At 41.8% G+C, this 13,762-nt stretch overlaps 2 non-coding genes across 2 annotated transcripts; one reads left to right on the top strand and one right to left on the bottom strand.

The window, feature by feature from the left end:
- The first annotated feature begins 4,073 nt into the window (after positions 1-4,073).
- Positions 4,074-4,187, top strand: LOC140286261 (U5 spliceosomal RNA). The gene has a single exon (XR_011911111.1). It is a non-coding gene; the product is annotated as a U5 spliceosomal RNA (small nuclear RNA).
- Positions 4,188-7,435: 3,248 nt separating this feature from the next.
- On the bottom strand, positions 7,436-7,620 carry LOC140286256 (U2 spliceosomal RNA). The gene has a single exon (XR_011911106.1). It is a non-coding gene; the product is annotated as a U2 spliceosomal RNA (small nuclear RNA).
- Positions 7,621-13,762: the final 6,142 nt, after the last annotated feature.

Below are 13,762 nucleotides of genomic sequence, written 5' to 3'. Positions count from 1 at the left end.
TTGGAGATTCACACCTACTCACAGCCGAACAACTCCGCTACCGCATTTGATGGTGTATAGTCGGGCATTCTCACCCTTTCTCATCAGCTTTTTGCAAATTATGATCTGACATTCACACCTACTTGCAGTCGAACAGCTCTGCTCCCGCTTTTGATTATGTATGGTTGGATATTCGAACCTTTTCTTAACTGCTTTTTACAAACTTTGGTTGGACGTTCACACCTTCTTGTAGCCGAACACATGCACTCCTGCTTTTGATGATGTATGGTTGGGCATTCGCACCTTTTTTTTACCCATTTTTCAGGTATTATGGGTGGACATTCACACCTTCTTGCAGCTGAACACCTCCTCTCCCACTTATGATCATGTGTGGTTTGATTTTCGAAAATTTTCTTTCATGTTTTCTAGCAATTATTGATGGACATTTAGACCTTCTTGCAGCTGAACACCACCTCTCCCGATTTTGATGATGTATGGACCGGCATTTTTACCTTTTCTAACACATTTTTCAGCAATTATGGTTGGAGATTCACACCTACTCACAGCCGAACAACTCCGCTACCGCATCTGATGGTGTATAGTCGGGCATTCTCACCCTTTCTCATCAGCTTTTTGAAAATTATGATCTGACATTCACACCTACTTCCAGTCGAACAGCTCGGCTCCCGCTTTTGATTATGTTTGGTTAGATATTCGAACCTTTTCTTAACTGCTTTTTACAAACTTTGGTCGGACGTTCACAATATCTTGCAGCCGAACACCTCCGCTTCCGCTTTTGATGGTGTATATTCGGGCATACGAACCTTTTCTTACCCGCTTTTTACAAACCAAGGTCGGACTTTCACACCTTCTCTTAGCTGAACAACTCCGCTCCCTCTTTTGATTGTGTACAGTCGGGTAATTTAACCTTTTCTTACCCGCTTTTTACCATCTATGGTCGGACATTCACACCGTCTTACAGCGGAACACCTCCGCTCCCTCTTTTGATGATGTATGGTTAGGCATTCGCACCTTTTCTTACCCATTTTTCAGTAATTATGGGTAGACATTCACACCTTCTTGCAGCTGAACACCTCCTCTCCCGCTTATGATCATGTGCAGTTTGATATTCGAAAATTTTCTTTCATGTTTTCTAGCAATTTTTGATGGACATTCAGACCGTCTTGCAGCTGAACACCTCCGCTCCCACTTTTGATGGTGTATAGTCGGGCATTCGAGCCTTTTCTTCCCCGGTTTTTACCAATTATGGTTGGACATTCAGACCTTCTTGCAGCCGAAAACCTCCACTCCCTCTTTTGATCATACATTGTCGGGCATTCGCACCTTTTCTTACCCACTTTTTACAAACCATGGTCGGACTTTCACACCTTTTAGTAGCCGAACAACTCCGCTCCCGCAATTGATTGTGTACAGTCGGGTATTTTAACCTTTTCTTACCCGCTTTTTACCAACTATGGTTGGACATTCACACCTTCTTACAGCAGAACACCTCCGCTCCCTGTTTTGATTATGTATGGTTTGACATTCGCACCTTCTCTCACCCGCCTTTTACTATGGTCGGCCATTCACAGCTTCCTCTCCACCATACTTGTATGGTTGGATATTCACACCCACTTGCATCCGAAGACCTCCGCCCCCACTTTTGTTGATATTTAGTCGGTCATTCGCACCTTACCCGCTTTTGGCAAACTATGGCCTTCTTGCAGCCAAACACCTCTGATCTCGCTTTTGATGATGTAAGGTTGGGCATTCAGACCTTGCTTCACCTGCTTTTCACCAAATATAGTCGGACATTCACACCTTCTTGCAGCCGAACACTTCCGCTTTTAGTGTTCTATGAGGCATTCACATATTTTTTTTCACCGTATTTTATAGATTATGGTTGGAAATTCTCACCCACTCTCATCCGAAGACCTCTCCTCCCGCTTTTGTTAATATATAGTCGGGCATTCGAACCTTTTCTTACCCGCTTTTTACAAATTATGGTCGAACATTCACACCTACTTGCAGCTGAATACTTCCGCTCCACCTTTTAGGTATGTATGGTTGGCATTTGCACCTCTTTTTATACTGATTGCTGAAGATTAAGTTGTTCTTTCTCAAACTACAAATTTTTTTTAATTGTTGTTAATTGAAGTGGATAAATAAGGAGGACAAACAGTTTTAAGTCAGGCTGATAGAAGGAATTAATTTTATAGCAAAATCTGTATTTCGTCATATGTCGAGAGATGCTTATTGCTGAAGAAGTTCTTTCTCATTCTACAAAGTACAACGTTGTTTATCGTTGAAACTTGATTAGACATGAATAAATATGAAGGACAAAGCAGTCTTAACTTGGTTAGAGTTAAGGAATTCGTTTTATAGGAGAATCCGAATTCGTGCATAACTCATAAAATAGAGCTTATTTTCGGATCCCTGAAGAATGAGTCTGGTTCTTTCTCATAATACAAAGTTTGTTGTTTATTGTTGAAACTTCATCAGAAGTGAAGAAATAAATGAATGCCTATCAACAAATGTGGGATCTAAACTCTAGTGCTTCCTCTAAAATAATTTCCTTTCTCAATTTAGAAATGTGTGTGTGTAAGTCACAACACCCGTGACACCAAAACGGCTTTCTTTTCTCTACACTCTGCACTATGAGCACACACACCAAATCAGAAAGGCTTTTTTCTCTCTTTTCTACATTATGGACTGTGGGGACACAAAACCGCTCTCTCTCTTTTTTTTTTTTTATCGTGTGCCAGGGCGTTGTCTCACGTATTAGATTATGCTTAAGATACGAATGGGTTTATCAGTCACATCAGAATCCATACATACTGATCCTCCCGTAATAAAATGGTCGGATCTTATCAAACACACTTTGTTTCTTGTGACAATCAAGTCAGCGAAACAGCGTATACACGTCAAGACACTGAATCAAGTTTGCCACAAGAACTCATAAGTTTGGCAGTATTGCTCTGCCGTCAGCAATCATACACCCATTTTATTTTCGTGAGACATGTGCAAGCACCTGTTCATCTACTGTTCTATCACTATGAATTAGTGATCTATTATCAATAAGGATACTTCTACAACTACTATCAAAGTATGTCCAGACTTCTTATGTTGTCAGTTGCTATATATGAATAAGTGGGTAGCTACTGACAAGCATTAAGCATGTCACACAGCCCAAACATATAACATTTCAGGACACACCACACAGTTAACAACCACAGTGAAGCGTGTCAAAGCCCAAACATGTAACATTCAACAGGACACTTACACAACACATTCAAATCAAACAGTCAGACAACATACAAGAACATATACCCCAGCCGGCATTGCTCCCTGCCTATTTTCGTACAGCACACTATGTGTGCGCACACCTTTATTCACAAACTCTTCAACTTATACTCTTTTACCGAAGCTGCTACAGCTCGATTGGCCGAATACCCTTTGATCCTATTTCGGTGAATTTGACATCTGCCTTACATATAACAGATTAGCGGTTTGGCAGTTTTAATTTAGTTTGAGTGAAGGAATTCATTTTATAGCAAAATCCGAAATCGTGAAGAACTCATGAAAGTAAGCTTATTCTCGGATTCTTGAAACTTTAGATTTGCTCTTTCTTTTACTGCAAAGTACAACGTTGATTTTTTTGTTTAAATCTTTCTAGACATGGTAAATATTAAGGACAAAGCAGTTTTCACATAGTTTGAGTGAAGGAATTCATTTTATAGATAAAATCCCAAGAGTCTGCTGAGAAAAGAGAGTGAATGCGAAGTAGACTTTAACACGGCTATGGGAGCGAGCCGAGTGTGGGCTAACCGGGAGAATTGCTTGAAAGAAACGCGACACCGAATGAGCGATCATAACAAAGCCTCAATACGGGATTCTCGTGGTGTTTTTGTTGCTGCCTTGTCTTTTGCACAGAGTAAAAGACAAGGCAGCCATCGAATAGGGCCCGATTGTTCCTAGTTGGTCAGCCGAGGAGCAGGGGGGGGGGGCAAGCGTCTCAACCAAGCAAAGCTCACCATGGGGAAGGTGGCTATGCCAACTAGCCTGATGCCCTGCTCCCGCAGTGACGGATAATCGTACTCTGGTTTCTCTTCATAACGTACAAGTCTTTCGCCTTTTACTAAAGATTTCTGTGGAGAGCAGCACTAATGAGTTGTTTCTATTTTTGGCAGGCTTTACCTTTGCAGATGAAGCCCTTTCTGTCTGTGCAAAAGAAATCTTCTTACTGTGCAGAGTGACTTCTCTGAGTAGAGTCGCCTTACTTGTTGCGACTGTGCCGATGTTCGAAGCTGGAGTGCAAAGTTGTTGCTTGAATGGTGCTTGCTGGAGCGTGCGGGAGTGCAAAGTTATACCATTTAAAAGGGCTGAAGAGTGCTCAGTGCAGCGGGTGGGCGACACTCTGGCCACCTTGAAAACCGAGGTTACATCCACTACCAGGGGCAGCCCAAGTTCTGCCGCAAGTGTGGTGAGCATGGGCACCTGGTTGAGGCTTGTACCAAGGTGTTATGTGGGAAGAGCAGAGAAATTGGGCAAACTTTTGGAGAGTGTCCAAATGGCAAGAAATGTAATCTCTGTGGAGAATTAAATCACCTCTTCAGAGATTGCCCTAAATCTTTTGCCAACAAATTAAAGACGGTAAAGCCACAGTCAAGCCAACAAAGAGAAGGACCAAAGGTGGCAGTTGGTGAACAAAGTGAAGAGGTTGACCCAATAAATTCAAACTTCCCGCCAAAAGCTTGGATTGGAAGTGAGGAGCAAAAAGGGGAGGGGCCTGTAGAGGCCTCACCACTCAGTGTTGAAGTCTGTGAGAATTCACAGGCAGAGGGTGGAGCTACGCTAAATGAGGAGGAAGAGCAGACAGGTGAGTCTAGTAAAGATACTCACCTCCCCGAAGGTCAACAGCCGAAGAGGACGGCATCTGAGCCTCTGATTCCCCAGTGGTATCAGAGAAGAGGGGAAGGGTTAGGTCCCTTTCAGACAGTTCTTCAGTGGAAGAACCTAGAGTCTTCCCCTCCGACTCACCAAATGAGGTCTCCTTTTTAACTTCAGCTCTGCAATCAACCGCCAGGGACTCAAAGTTAAATGCAACATTGCGTCAGAGGCCAACACCGAGAGTCCGAAAAGGAAATATAGATCACCCTACTCACTTTTCACCTAAAGAAATGAAGGAAGAGCTAGTTTCCCAAGAAATAACCTGTGTGTAATTTGTTTTGATAACTTAGAAAAACGAAAATGACATACCTACTTTCCTTTATGCTTTTAATGGTTCTCACCTTCTCAACACTAAATGTGAGAAGTGTGAAATCAAAGACAAGAGCCCAGAGTATTTTATCCTTCTTAGACTCCATAAAATCAGATGTGTTTTTAATACAAGAATGTGGACTACCTTTTTTAAAAAACCATAGACAATGGGAGGAAATGTGGCCCCATTTATCGATATGGAGTGGCTCAAATCAAAATAAAAATGATGGTGTGGTCATTCTAATTAAAAATCTGCATGTTCTGGTGAAAGGTAGCACAGTGGTGAGAGACGGACGGGCACTTTTAGCACACTTGAATTTTATGGGGCAAGACTTTAACCTCTTAAATATTTATGGTTTCAATGGAAAAAATTAAAGGTATGACCTTTTAGAAGATATACAGCTTTACATGCTAGGGCAAGTACCTTTAGTTGTAGGAGGGGATTTTAACTGTATCTTGAGCAGGAAAGATAGAAAAAGAGCAGGGGTAGATTTTAAAGTGGATAAGACTTCGATTTTACTTCAGGGCATATGCAGGGATTTTAAGCTTACTGACTGTTTTAAAACCATGCATCCCAGAGAGGAGGGCTTCACCTAGTTTAGTCATGATGGCACCAGAGCCTCTCGCATTGATTATTTCTTTACTAGAGATTGCCCACCCACTGATGTTAGAATAACCCCTGTTTTCATTTCAGACCACCTTATGCTCTCCTGCACCCTTTCACCCCCTTCTGGTGTGACGGTAGGAAGTGGTCTGTGGAAACTCAACTGTTCCCTGTTGGAGGATGAAATCATAGTCAGTCAGTACAGGGAATGTTATAAAGAGTGGCTCACCCTTCAAGACCTCTACGAAACACATGCACAATGGTGGGAAATGGTGAAGGAAACGACCCAGACTTTTTTTAAACAGCAAGGTAAACGTAAAAAAAGGAAAGAGAATAGATGTATGATGGGACTACATAAACGCTTACAGCGCTACTTTAAACTAAATCAGTGTGGCATAGACTTTAAAGAAGAAATCAAAGATGTCAAAAAGGAAATGTCAGTTTTAGCAGAAATAAAGAGTAAAGGAATTTTTGTAAGAAGCAGGGAGCAGGAAATTGAGGAAGGTGAAAAAGAAAGAAAGTTATAAATAAAAAGGAGTGTATTCAAAATCTAAAAAGAGAAGATGGGTTTTTAACAAAATCCACACAAGAGATGATTGAAACTGTACATACCTTTTATAGTAACATGTACAAAGAGAAACCAGTGCACTTGGAAACATCGGCAGAAATCTTAAAATTCGTTGACAAAACCGTAAAAGAGAATGCACACTTGACACAGAATTTTACTGCTTTAGAGTTAAAAAAATGCCTAACAGGTTTTAAGAGAAGTCGAGCTCCGGGTTTAGACGGGCTTCCTGCAGAATTCTATCTGACCTATTGGGACCTTTTATCATCAGACATTTTAGATGTTTTTAAAGATTTTGAAAAACTCGACCGACTGCCTGACAGTTTTAGAGTGGGAATAGTGACTCTACTTTATAAAAAAAATGATAAGACTGACCTAAAGAATTGGAGGCCCATCACACTTTTAAACTTTGACTGTAAACTTTTTAGCAAGGTTTTAGCGACACGGATGTCCTCTGTTTTAGAGGAGGTAATTCACCCAGACCAAGCTTGTGCCATCTCAGGGAGACAACTCACCGACAGCCTCGTACTGATTCGAGACATCATTGATTACGCTAGAGACAGAAACACCCGGCTTGTCATCTTAAATTTAGACTTTGAAAAAGCATTTGATCGGGTCTCGCATCAATATCTCTTTCAGGTGTTGCAGCCATCGAAAAGGGCCCGATTGTTCCTACTTGGTGAGCTTTGCTTGGTTGAGACGCTTGCCCCCCCCCCCCCCCCGCTCCTCGGCTGACCAAGTAGAAACAATCTATTCGATGGCTGCCTTGTCTTTTACTCTGTGCAAAAGACAAGGCAGCCACAAACACCACGGGAACACCGTATTGAGGCTTTGTTCTGACCACTCATTCGGTGTCGCGTTTCTTTCAAGCAATTCTCCCGGTTAGCCCGCACTCGGCTCGCTCCCAGAGCCGTGTTAAAGTCCACTTCGCATTCACTCTCTTTTCTCAGCAGATTAAAAGAAAGTTTCATCTTGGGCTCCCTGAAACTTCCATCCTGCACCGCTGTTTGCTTTTTCACAAGAGCAGAGGAGAGCGCACCGTTCCCAGCGGCACTGCAGTACCGGGTCGAGGCTTGGAGTGAACGGAGCAAGCTTCTTTTTCAACTCCTATTCTTAAAAATCCATTTTATATGTTGTCCTCGTATAGAGGACATATTAAACTGATAAGAACAGATACTACACTTGATCTTAGCCAAAAGGCCGGGAAAGCGATAACTGTCCACTGTTTCAGGTCCGAGGGCCCTTGCTGGCACAATGCGCACTTGTAGCAGTGTTCTTTTTATGGCCATAGGTGGCCAGAGTGTCACGTTGCACCTCCGCCCACCCGCTGCACTGAGCACTCTTCAGCCCTTTTAAATGGTATAACTTTGCACTCCCGCATGCTCCAGCAAGCACCATTCAAGCAACAACTTTGCACTCCAGCTTCGAACATCGGCACAGTCGCAACAAGTAAGGCGACTCTACTCAGAGAAGTCACTCTGCAAAGTAGCAAGATTTCTTTTGCACAGACAGAAAGGGCTTCACCCGCAAAGGTAAAGCCTGCCAATAATAGAAACAACTCATTAGTGCTGCTCTCCCCCCCCCTGCTCCTCGGCTGACCAAGTAGGAACAATCGGGCCCTATTCGATGGCTGCCTTGTCTTTTACTCTATGCAAAAGACAAGGCAGCAACAAAAACACCACGAGAATCCCGTATTGAGGCTTTGTTCTGACCGCTCATTCGGTGTCGCGTTTCTTTCAAGCAATTCTCCCGGTTAGCCGACACTCGGCTCGCTCCCATAGCCGTGTTAAATTCTACTTCGCATTCACTCTCTTTTCTCTGCAGACTCTTGGGATTTTATCTATAAAATGAATTCCTTCACTCAAACTATGTTAAAACTGCTTTGTCGTTCATATTTACCATGTCTAGAAAGATTTAAACAAAAAAAACAACGTTGTACTTTGCAGTAAAAGAAAGAGCAAATCTAAAGTTTCAGGAATCCGAGAATAAGCTTACTTTCATGAGTGCTTCACGATTTCGGATTTTGCTATAAAATGAATTCCTTCACTCAAACTAAATTAAAACTGCTAAACCGCTAATCTGTTACATGTAAGGCAGATGTCAAATTCACCGAAATAGGATCTAAGGGTATTCGGCCAATCGAGCTGTAGCAGCTTCGGTAAAAGAGTATAAGTTGAAGAGTTTGTGAATAAAGGTGTGCGCACACATAGTGAGCTGTAGGAAAATAGGCAGGGAGCAATGCCGGCTGGGGTATATGTTCTTGTATGTTGTCTGACTGTTTGATTTGAATGTGTTGTGTAAGTGTCCTGTTGAATGTTTGGGCTTTGACACTTCACTGTGGTTGTTAACTGTGTGGTGTGTCCTGAAATGTTATATGTTTGGGCTGTGTGACATGCTTAATGCTTGTCAGTAGCTACCCACTTATTCATATATAGCAACTGACAACATAAGAAGTCCGGACATACTTTGATAGTAGTTGTAGAAGTATCCTTATTGATAATAGATCACTAATTCATAGTGATAGAACAGTAGATGAACAGGTGCTTGCACATGTCTTACGAAAATAAAATGGGTGTATGATTGCTGACGGCAGAGCAATACTGCCAAACTTATGAGTTCTTGTGGCAAACTTGATTCAGTGTCTTGACGTGTATACGCTGTTTCGCTGACTTGATTGTCACAAGAAACAAAGTGTGTTTGATAAGATCCGACCATTTTATTACGGGAGGACCAGTATGTATGGATTCTGATGTGATTGATAAACCCATTCGTATCTTAAGCATAATCTAATACGTGAGACAACGCCCTGGCACACAATCAAAAAAAAAAAAGAGAGAGCGGTTTTGTGTCCCCACAGTCCATAATGTAGAAAAGAGAGAAAAAAGCCTTTCTGATTTGGTGTGTGTGCTCATAGTGCAGAGTGTAGAGAAAAGAGAGAAAAGAAAGCCGTTTTGGTGTCACGGGTGTTGTGACTTACACACACACATTTCTGAATTGAGAAAAGAAATTATTTTAGAGGAAGCAGTAGAGTTTAGATCCCACATTTGTTGATAGGCATTCATTTATTTCTTCACTTCTGATGAAGTTTCAACAATAAACAACAAACTTTGTATTATGAGAAAGAACCAGACTCATTCTTCAGGAATCCGAAAATAAGAACAGGTTCGTATGCCCGAATATACACCATCAAATGCGGGAGCGGAGGTGTTCGGCTGTGAGTAGGTGTGAATCTCCAACCATAATTGCTGAAAAATGTGTTAGAAAAGGTAAGAATGCCGGTCCATACATCATCAAAAGCGGGAGAGGTGGTGTACGGCTGCAAGTAGGTGTGAATGTCCAGCCATAATTACTCACAAATGGGTAAGAAAAGGTAGTATTGCCAGACCATACATGATCAAAACAGGGAGCGGAGGTGGTTAAGCTGCAAGAAGGTGTTAATGTCCGACTAAAGTTAGTAAAAAGCGGGTAAGAAAAGGTGCGAATGCCCGACAATGTATGATCAAAAGAGGGAGCGGAGGTTTTCGGCTGAAAGAAGGTCTGAATGTCCAACCATAATTTGTAAAAACCGGGGAAGAAAAGGCTCGAAAGCCCGACTATACAGCATCAAAAGCTGGAGCGGAGGTTTTCAGCTGCAAGAAGGTCTGAATGTCCATCAATAATTGCTAGAAAACATGAAAGAGAATTTTCGAATATCAAACCGCACATGATAATAAGCGGGAGAGGAGGTGTTCAGCTGCAAGAAGGTGTGAATGTCCACCCATAATTACTGAAAAATGGGTAAGAAAAGGTGCGAATTCCCAACCATACATCATCAAATGCACGAGCGGAGGTGTTCCGCTGTAAGAAGGTGTGAATGTCCGACCATAGTTGGTAAAAAGCGGGTAAGAAAAGGTTAAAATACCCGACTGTACACAATCAATAGCGGGAGCGGAGTTGTTCGGCTACTAAAAGGTGTGAAAGTCCGACCCTGGTTTTAAAAAGCGGGTAAGAAAAGGTTCGAATGCCCGAACATACACCATCAAAAGAGGGAGCGGAGGTGTTCCGCTGTACGAAGGTGTGAATGTCCGACCATACTTGGTAAAAAGCGGGTAAGAAAAGGTTAAAATACCCGACTGTACACAATCAATAGCGGGAGCGGATGTGTTCGGCTACAAGAAGATGTGAAAGTCCGACCATGGTTTGTAAAAAGCGGGTAAGAAAAGGTGTGAATGTCCGACAATGTATGATCAAAAGAGAGAGTGGAGGTTTTCGGATACAAGAAGGTTTGAATGTCCCACCATAGTTTGTAAAAAGCGGGTAAGAAAAGGTTCGAATGCCCGACTATACACCATCAAAAGCGGGAGCAGAGGTGTTCCGCTGTAAGACGGTGTGAATGTCCGACCATAGTTGGTAAAAAGCGGGTAAGAAAAGGTTAAAATACCCGACTGTACACAATCAAAAGAGGGAGCGGAGTTGTTCAGCTAAGAGAAGGTGTGAAAGTCCGACCATGGTTTGTAAAAAGCGGGTAAGAAAAGGTTCGTATGCCCGAATATACACTATCAAAACCGGAAGCGTAGGTGTTCGGCTGCAAGAAGGTGTGAACGTCCGACCAAAGTTTGTGAAAAAGCAGTTAAGAAAAGGTTCGAATATCTAACCACACATAATCAAAAGCGGGAGCAGAGCTGTTCGACTGCAAGTAGGTGTGAATGTCAGAGAATAATTAGCAAAAAGCTGATGAGAAAGGGTGAGAAATCCCGACTATACACCATCAAATGCGGTAGCGGAGTTGTTCGGCTGTGAGTAGGTGTGATTCTCCAACCATAATTGCTGAAAAATGTGTTAGAAAAGGTAAGAATGCCGGTCCATACATCATCAAAAGCGGGAGAGGTGGTGTTCGGCTGCAAGTAGGTGTGAATGTCCATTAATAATTGCTTTAAAATATGAAAGAAAATTTTCGAATATCAAACCTTACATGATCATTAGCGGGAGAGGAGGTATTCAGCTGCAAGAAGGTGTGAATATCCACCCATAATTACTGAAAAATGGGTAGGAAAAGATGCGAATGTCCAACCATAAATCATCAAAAGCAGGAGTGGAGTTGTTCAGCTACAAGAAGGTATGAAAGTCCAACCATGGTTTGTAAAAAGCGGGTAAGAGAAGGTTCGAATACCCGAATATATACCATCAAAAGCGGAAGCGGGGGTGTTCGGCTGCAAGAAGGTGTGAACGTCAGATCATAATTGTTGAAAAATGTGATAGAAAAGACTAGAATGCCGGACAATACATCATCAAAAGCGGGAGAGGTGGTTTTTCGGCTGCAAGTAGGTGTGAATGTCCAGCCATAATTACTCACAAACGGGGGAAGAAAAGGTAGTATTTCCAGACCACACATGATCAAAACAGGGAATGGAGGTGGTTCAGCTGCAAGGTGTGAATGTCTGTCTAAAGTTTGTAAAAACCGTGTAAGACAAGGGGCGAATGCCCGACAATGTATGATCAAAAGAGGGAGCGGAGGTTTTCGGCTGCAAGGTCTGAATGTCCAACCATAATTTGTAAAAATCGGGGAAGAAAAGGCTCGAAAGCCCGACTATACACCATCAAAAGCGGGAGCAGAGGTGTTCAGGTGCAAGAAGGTGTGAATGTCCGACCAAAAATTACTGAAAAATGGGTAAGAAAAGGTGCGAATGCCAAATCATACATCATCAAAAGCAGGAGCGGATGTGTTCGGCTACAAGAAGGTTTGAATGTCCAACCATAGTAAGTAATAGGTGGGTAAGAAAAGGCTCGAATGCCCGACTATACACCATCAAAAGCGGAAGCGGAGGTGTTCGGCTGCAAGACGGTGTGAACGTCCGACCAAAGTTTGTAAAAAGCTTTAAGAAAATGTTCGAATATCCAACCAAACATAATCAAAAGCGGGAGCAGAGCTGTTCGACTGCAAGTAGGTGTGAATATCAGATCATAATTTGCAAAAAGCTGATGAGAAAGGGTGAGAAATCCCGACTATACACCATCAAATGTGGGAGCGGAGGTGTTCGTCTGTGAGTAGGTGTGAATGTCCGACCATAATTGCTGAAAAATGTGTTAGAAAAGGTAAGAATGCCGGACAATATATCATCAAAAGCGGGAGAGGTTGTGTTCGGCTGCAAGAAGGTGTGAATGTCCAGCCATAATTACTCACAAACGGGTAAGAAAAGGTACTATTGCCAGACCATATATGATCAAAACAGGGAGGGGAGGTGGTTCAGCTGCAAGAAGGTTTGAATGTCCGACTAAAGTTTGTAAAAAGCGGGTAAGACAAGGTGTGAATGCCCGACAATGTATGATCAAAAGAGGAGCGGAGGTTTTCGGCTGCAAGAAGGTCTGAATGTCCACCCATAATTACTGAAAAATGGGTAAGAAAAGGTGCGAAAGCCCAACCGCACATGATCATAAGTGGATGAGAAGGTGTTCGACTGCAAGTAGGTGTGAATGTAAGATCATAATTTGTAAAAAGCGGGTAAGAAAAGGTAAGAATGCCCAACCATAAATTATCAAAAGCGGCAGCAGAGTTTCGGCTGGTATTTATCAATGTCTAGATAGATTTCAACAAAAAACAACGTTGTACTTTGCAGTAAAAGAAAGTGCAAATCAAAAGTTTTAGGAATCCGAGAATAAGCTTATTTTCATGAGTTCTGCACGATTTCGGATTTTATGTATAAAATGAATTTCTTCACGCAAACTAAGTTAACACTGCTTTGTCCTTCATATGTACCCATTTCTACATATATTTCAAGCATAAACTTCCTCATATTACCCTGAATGAGAAAGAGCCACACTTGTGATTAAGCCATACCTCCCTTTTGAGGAGTTCTGCATGATTTGGGATTTTATCTATAAAATTAATTCCTTCACTCAAACTATGTTAAAACGGCTTTTACCTTCATATTTATCAATGTCTCGATAGATTTAAACAAAAAAACAACGTTGTACTTTGCAATAAAAGAAAGAGCAAATCAAAAGTTTTAGGAATCCGAGAATAAGCTTATTTTCATGAGTTCTGCACGATTTCGGATTTTATGTATAAAATGAATTCATTCACTCAAACCAAGTTAAAACTGCTTTTTCCTTCATATTTATCAATGTCTAGATCGACTTCAACAAAGAACAACATTGTATTTTGCAGTAGAAGAAAGAGCAACACTGAAGGATCAGGAATCCGAGAATAAGCTTATTTTCTTATGGGCAAGTGGGAACTGCTTTGTCCTTCATATTTATCAATGTGTAGATGGATTTCAACTTCTTCTACTGCAAAGTCTTTGTTGAAGTCGATCTAGACATTGATGAATATGGAAGGACAAAGCAGTTTTAACTTGGTTTGAGCAAAGCAATTCATT

This window comes from Leuresthes tenuis, unplaced genomic scaffold (assembly GCF_036924035.1).
Source record: "Leuresthes tenuis unplaced genomic scaffold, fLeuTen1.0.hap1 SCAF_80, whole genome shotgun sequence".
Lineage (NCBI taxonomy): Eukaryota > Metazoa > Chordata > Actinopteri > Atheriniformes > Atherinopsidae > Leuresthes > Leuresthes tenuis.
Note: the sequence above shows the minus strand (reverse complement) of the source record. Positions and strands in the feature narration are given on the sequence as shown.